This window comes from Nerophis lumbriciformis, linkage group LG17, assembly GCF_033978685.3.
Source record: "Nerophis lumbriciformis linkage group LG17, RoL_Nlum_v2.1, whole genome shotgun sequence".
Lineage (NCBI taxonomy): Eukaryota > Metazoa > Chordata > Actinopteri > Syngnathiformes > Syngnathidae > Nerophis > Nerophis lumbriciformis.
The window spans coordinates 9,780,001-9,786,778 of NC_084564.2; the positions used below are offsets into that span (position 1 = coordinate 9,780,001).

The 6,778-nt window shown below is 38.1% G+C and overlaps 1 long non-coding RNA gene across 1 annotated transcript; it reads right to left on the reverse strand.

Annotated features, from left to right (window-relative positions):
• Positions 1-5,030: 5,030 nt before the first annotated feature.
• LOC133614444 (uncharacterized) lies at positions 5,031-6,176 on the reverse strand. Its single transcript, XR_009816573.1, has 3 exons — positions 5,807-6,176; positions 5,324-5,486; positions 5,031-5,165 (listed from the first exon to the last, which is right to left on the reverse strand). It is a non-coding gene; the product is annotated as an uncharacterized lncRNA (long non-coding RNA).
• Positions 6,177-6,778: the final 602 nt, after the last annotated feature.

Here is a 6,778-nt window from a genome sequence, read left to right on the forward strand (position 1 = left end):
GTGTATATATATATGTATGTATGTATGTATGTATGTATGTATGTATTTTTTAAATTGGTCAGATCTAGTTTTAGTCTTAGACTGGCCAGATCAAGTCTTACACTTAGATTGGTCAGATTTATTCTTAGACTGGCCAGATCAAGTCTTAGACTTAGATTGGTCTTATCTAGTCTTAGACTGGCCAGACCTCGTCTTAGACTTAATTGGTCAGATCTAGTTTTAGGCTTGGATTGGCCAGATCTAGTCTTACACTTTGATTGGTCATATCATTCTTAGACTTTGGTTAGTCAGATCTAGTCTTAGACTAAGATTGGTCAGATTCACATTGTTGTCACATCACATACGTATTCCTTTTACAGTGCAAGTATTCACAGCTCGTCACTTTTTCCAAAAATGTTTATGTTACAGCCAAAATGGAATAAATTCATTTTTGTCCTCAAAATTCTACACAAAATACCCCATAATGACAATGATTTTTTATTTTTATTTATTTATTTTTTTTATTCATCAAAAATGTAAAAAACTAAGAACTCACATGTACATAAGTATTCACAGCCTTTGCCATGAAGCACAAAAGTGAGTTGAGGCCAACTGACTATCCTTGAAATGTTCCTACTGCTTAACTGGGGTCCACTTGTGGTCAATTCTGTTGGCTGGACATGATTTGGAAAGGCACACATCTGTTTGATGGAGCTTGAGCGGTGCCCAAAGATAGGTGTGCCAAGCTTGTGGCATCGTATTCAAAAAGACGTCAGGCTGTAATCGCTGCCAAAGGTGCATCCACCAAGCATTGAATGACGGCTGTGAATTCGTATTTTTATTACATTTGCAAAAAAATATGTATTTAAAAAAATATATATGGGGAATTGTGTGTAGAATTTTGAGGACAAAAATGAATATATAGCATTTTAGACCAAAAAAAAACTGAATCCTTTCTGGATGCCCTGTGTATCCACATAAGAAAAGAGGAATGGCACCGCTGACATTGACATGAAATAAATCCGACACAGGTCACACATGGGAGAAAAAATGGGCGTGTGAACAAGGCCTCAGTCGTGTACTTAACAGCAAAAAGGAAATGAACGCTACACATGCGACATATTCAAGAAGAAAATCACTTTGGCGACTGTCTACAAAGCTCCTCTCTCGAAAGTCTTAACACGCGGCAAGACTGCGTGGAAAAGCGCGAGGAAGCACCGCTGGGATTGTACGAGCTTGAATAGTTCCAGAGCGGCGTGCCAGGCGTCTTTTGCCGTGCCAGTCAGCGAGATAGCGGGCCCCGGGGATTACTGCAGCCAGACAGCTCGGCGAGACAACTGATTAGATCGTGGCCGGAAGAGAGAAAATGTTTAATCCCGACGATATTTTAGTATTCACGGGACGGATCGCCGCGCGCGAGGCTTCACCTTCAAGGGGTCATCGGGAGAGAGAGGGGGCCCGACTCCCTGAATGGCGAAGTTTCCGGATACCGCAACGGATTTGTGTTTTTAATTGCTTTGATGAGCAAGTTTACTTTGGAGGAATTCACTCGAGAATTCCGTGGTTTGCCTCTCGAGACGAAGTCAAGCTTTAGAACCACAATAAATATATCACGTACCTCTAAAGCAGCGGTGTCCAAAATGGGATCAGCGATGTCTTCAAATTAGCCTCCGAAACGAGTTCAATAAGGACTCTAGCCCACAGGGAGATTGCAATGTTTTGTCACCATCAAAGGTCAATAACCTTCCATTACAACATTTAGTTTGATGCAAAAAAAAAATCCAACCAATATAAAGTCAACAGTCATGGTCACACATAACACAACCTGCTCACTGATTGTGCGAGAAACTCAGATCAATAACCTTTGATTACAACATTTAGTTTAATGCCCCAATGCAAACAACTGTCCCTAGTCATGGTGCAAAAAAACCCCAAATCCAAACAACAAAATGTCACACACAACCTGCTCACTGATTGTGCGAGAAACTCAGATCAATAACCTTTGATTACAACATTTAATTTAATGCCCCAATGCAAACAACTGTCCCTAGTCATGGTGCAAAAAAAAAACAAATCCAAACAACAAAATGTCACACACAACCTGCTCACTGATTGTGCAAGAAATTCAGGTCAATACCCATCAATTATAACATTTAGTTTAATGCCCGGTTAAAACAACCTTCCCTAGTCATGGTGCAAAAAAAGGAAGAAAAAAAAATCCAACCAACAAAATGTCAACAGTCATGGTCACACATAACACAACCTGCTCACTGATTGTGCGAGAAACTCAGATCAATAACCTTTGATTACAACATTTAGTTTAATGCCCCAATGCAAACAACTGTCCCTAGTCATGGTGCAAAAAAAAAACAAATCCAAACAACAAAATGTCACACACAACCTGCTCACTGATTGTGCAAGAAATTCAGGTCAATACCCATCAATTATAACATTTAGTTTAATGCCCGGTTAAAACAACCTTCCCTAGTCATGGTGCAAAAAAAGGAAGAAAAAAAAATCCAACCAACAAAATGTCAACAGTCATGGTCACACATAACACAACCTGCTCACTGATTGTGCGAGAAACTCAGATCAATAACCTTTGATATACAACATTTAGTTTAATGCCCCAATGCAAACAACTGTCCCTAGTCATGGTGCAAAAAAAGGAAAAAAAAATCCAACCAATATAAAGTCAACAGTCGTGGTCACACATAACACAACCTGCTCACGGATTGTGCGAGAAACTCAGATCAATAACCTTTGATTACAGCATTTAGTTTAATGCCCCAATGCAAACAACTGTCCCTAGTCATGGTGCAAAAAAAAACAAATCCAAACAACAAAATGTCAACAGATATGGTCACACAAAACACATCCTGCTCACTGATTGTGTGAGAAGTTCATATCAATAACTTTTGATGACAACATTTAGTTTAATGCCCCAATGCAAACAACCTTCCCGAGTCATGTATTTCAACCAACAAAATGTCAACACACATGGTCACACATAACACAAACTGCTCACTGATTCTGCAAGAAATGCAGGTCAATAACCTTCCATTACAACATTTAGTTTAATGCCCCAAGGCAAACAACCTTTCTTAGTCATGGTGCAAAAAAAATAAAAATACAATCCAACCAACAAAATGTCAACAGTCATGGTCACACATAACACAATCTGCTCACTGATTGTGCGAGAAACTCAGATCAATAACCTTTGATTACAACATTTAGTTTAATGCCCCAATGCAAACAACCTTCCCTAGTCATGTAATCCAACCAACAAAATATGGACACACATAACACAACCTGCTCACTGATTATGCAAGAAATTCAGGTCAATACCCATCAATTATAACATTTAGTTTAATGCCCCGATTAAAACAACCTTCCCTAGTCATGGTGCAAAAAAAAAAAATCCAACCAACAAAATGTCAACACACATCGTCACACATAAAACCAACCTGCTCACTGATTGTGAGAAAAATTCAGATCAATTACCTTTGAGTACAACATTTAGTTTAATGCCCCAATGCAAACAACCTTACCTAGTCATGGTGCAACAAAAAAAAAATCCAACCAAAAAAATGTCAACAGACATGGTCACACATAACACAACCTGCTCACTGATTGTGTGAAAACTTCAGATCAATAACCTTCGATTATAACATTTAGTTTTACTCCCCAATGCAAACAACTTTCCCTAGTCATGGTGCAACAACAACAACAACACAAATCCAACAAACAAAATGTCAACAGACATTGTCACACATAACACAACCTGCTCATTGATTGTGCGAGGAATTCAGGTCAATAACTTAATATGATAACATTTAGTCTCATGCCCCAATGCAAACAACCTTCCCTAGTCATGGTGCAAAAAAAGAAAAACAATCCAACCAACAAAAACGTCATCACACAAGGTCACACATAACACAACCTGCTCACTGATTGTGCGAAAAACTCAGATCAATTACCTTTGAGTACAACATTTTGTTTTATGCCCCAATGCAAACAACTTTCCCTAGTCATGGTGCAACAACAACAACAACACAAATCCAACAAACAAAATGTCAACAGACATGGTCGCACATAATACTACCTGCTCACTGATTGTGCGAGAAATTCAGATCAATAGCATCTGATTGTAACATTTAGTTTTATGCCCCAATGCAAACAACCTTCCTTAGTCATAGTGCAACAAAAAAAACAATTCAACCAACAAAATGTCAACAGACAGTGTCATACATAATGTAACCTGCTCAATGTTTGTGTGAGGAATTCAGGTCAATAACTTAAAAAAATAAAATAAAATAATACAAAATAAAAAAATTCAACCAACAAAATGTCAACAGACATGGTCACACATAACACAACCTGCTCACTGATTGTGTGAAAACTTCAGATCAATAACCTTCGATTATAACATTTAGTTTTACTCCCCAATGCAAACAACTTTCCCTAGTCATGGTGCAACAACAACAACAACACAAATCCAACAAACAAAATGTCAACAGACATTGTCACACATAACACAACCTGCTCATTGATTGTGCGAGGAATTCGGGTCAATAACTTAATATGATAACATTTAGTTTTATGCCCCAGTGCAAACAACCTTCCCTAGTCATGGTGCAAAAAAAAAGGAAAAACAATCCAACCAACAAAACGTCATCACACAAGGTCACACATAACACAACCTGCTCACTGATTGTGCGAAAAATTCAGATCAATAGCATCCGATTGTAACATTTAGTTTTATGCCCCAATGCAAACAACCTTCCCTAGTCATGGTGCAAATAAAGCAAAAAAAACAAATCCAACTAACAAAATGTCTACAGACATGGTCACACATAACAAACCTGCTCACTAATAGTGCAAACGATTCAGGTCAATAACCTTCAATTATAACATTTAGTTTTATGCCCCAATGCAAACAACCTTCCCTAGTCATGGTGCAGGGGGGGGGGGGGAATCCAACCAACGATATATCAACAGACATGATCACACAGACCACAACCTGCTCACTGAGTGTGTGAGAAACTCAGATCAGTAAACTTCGATCATAACATTTAGTTTAATGACTCAATGCAAACAACCTTCCCTAGTCATGGTGCAAATAAAACAAAAAAAAACAAATCCAACTAACAAAATGTCTACAGACATGGTCACACATAACAAACCTGCTCACTAATAGTGCAAACGATTCAGGTCAATAACCTTCAATTATAACATTTAGTTTTATGCCCCAATGCAAACAACCTTCCCTAGTCATGGTGCAGGGGGGGGGGGGGAATCCAACCAACGATATATCAACAGACATGATCACACAGACCACAACCTGCTCACTGAGTGTGTGAGAAACTCAGATCAGTAAACTTCGATCATAACATTTAGTTTAATGACTCAATGCAAACAACCTTCCCTAGTCATGGTGCAAATAAAACAAAAAAAAACAAATCCAACTAACAAAATGTCTACAGACATGGTCACACATAACAAACCTGCTCACTGATAGTGCAAACGATTCAGATCAATAACCTTCGATTATAACATTCAGTTTTATGCCCCAATGCAAACAACCTTCCCTAGTCATGGTGCAGGGGGGGGGGGGAAATCCAACCAACAATATGTCAACAGACATGATCACACATTACACAACCTGCTCACTGATTGTGTGAGAAACTCAGATCAATAAACTTCGATCATAACATTTAGTTTAATGACTCAATGCAAACAACCTTCCCTAGTCATGGTGCAAATAAAACAAAAAAAACAAATCCAACTAACAAAATGTCAACAGACATGGTCACACATAACAAACCTGCTCACTGAGTGTGTGAGAAACTCAGATCAATAAACTTTGATCATAACATTTACCGTATTTTTTGGAGTATAAGTCGCACCTGCCGAAAATGCATGATAAAGAAGGAAAAAAACATTATGCAACTTTCATAAACTATGAAAAAAAACTGCGACTTATAGTCCAAAAAATACGGTAGTTTAATGACTCAATGCAAACAACCTTCCCTAGTCATGGTGCAAATAAAACAAAAAAAACAAATCCAACTAACAAAATGTCAACAGACATGGTCACACATAACAAACCTGCTCACAGATAGTGCAAACGATTCAGGTCAATAACCTTCGATTATAACATTTACTTTTATGCCCCAATGCAAACAACCTTCCCTAGTCATGGTGGACAAAAAAAAATTAAAAAAATCCAACCAACAAAATGTCAACAGACTTGGTCATACATAACACAACCTGCTCACTTTGTGGATACTATAGAAAATGTCCATGCAGTATAAATCAATTCATAATTATGCCCTTCAAAATCCATTGCAAAGCATGATGGGAAAAATGCAAAACACTCTCCACACGCATATTAGCTGCTGGATATTTCTGATTGATTACTAAACTTTAAGGAAGTAAACAAGGTAGGAGTCAAACTTTCACATACTATTAATATCCAATTATATTATTTGTTAATTATGTAATATAATATGTACACATATATATGTATGAATACATATATAAGTCCAAATTGTGTCCAGGCCTGCTCTCTAGAGGAGCTCTGAGACGAAGTTGGGGAAGTCTTGCCGCTAATTCAAGTCCCAGGAGACAGAAGTGTTTGTCTTAGCTGCGAGTGCGAGGCAGCCATGAAATCCCCGTGTTGAAACAGCAAACTAATTCAATGATACGCCTGAGCGGTCCAATAGAACCACAGAATCAGGCTTTTGTCTGACGGGGAAACAAAGAAAAATAGCAGGAAGTTGTGCACGAAGGCGAG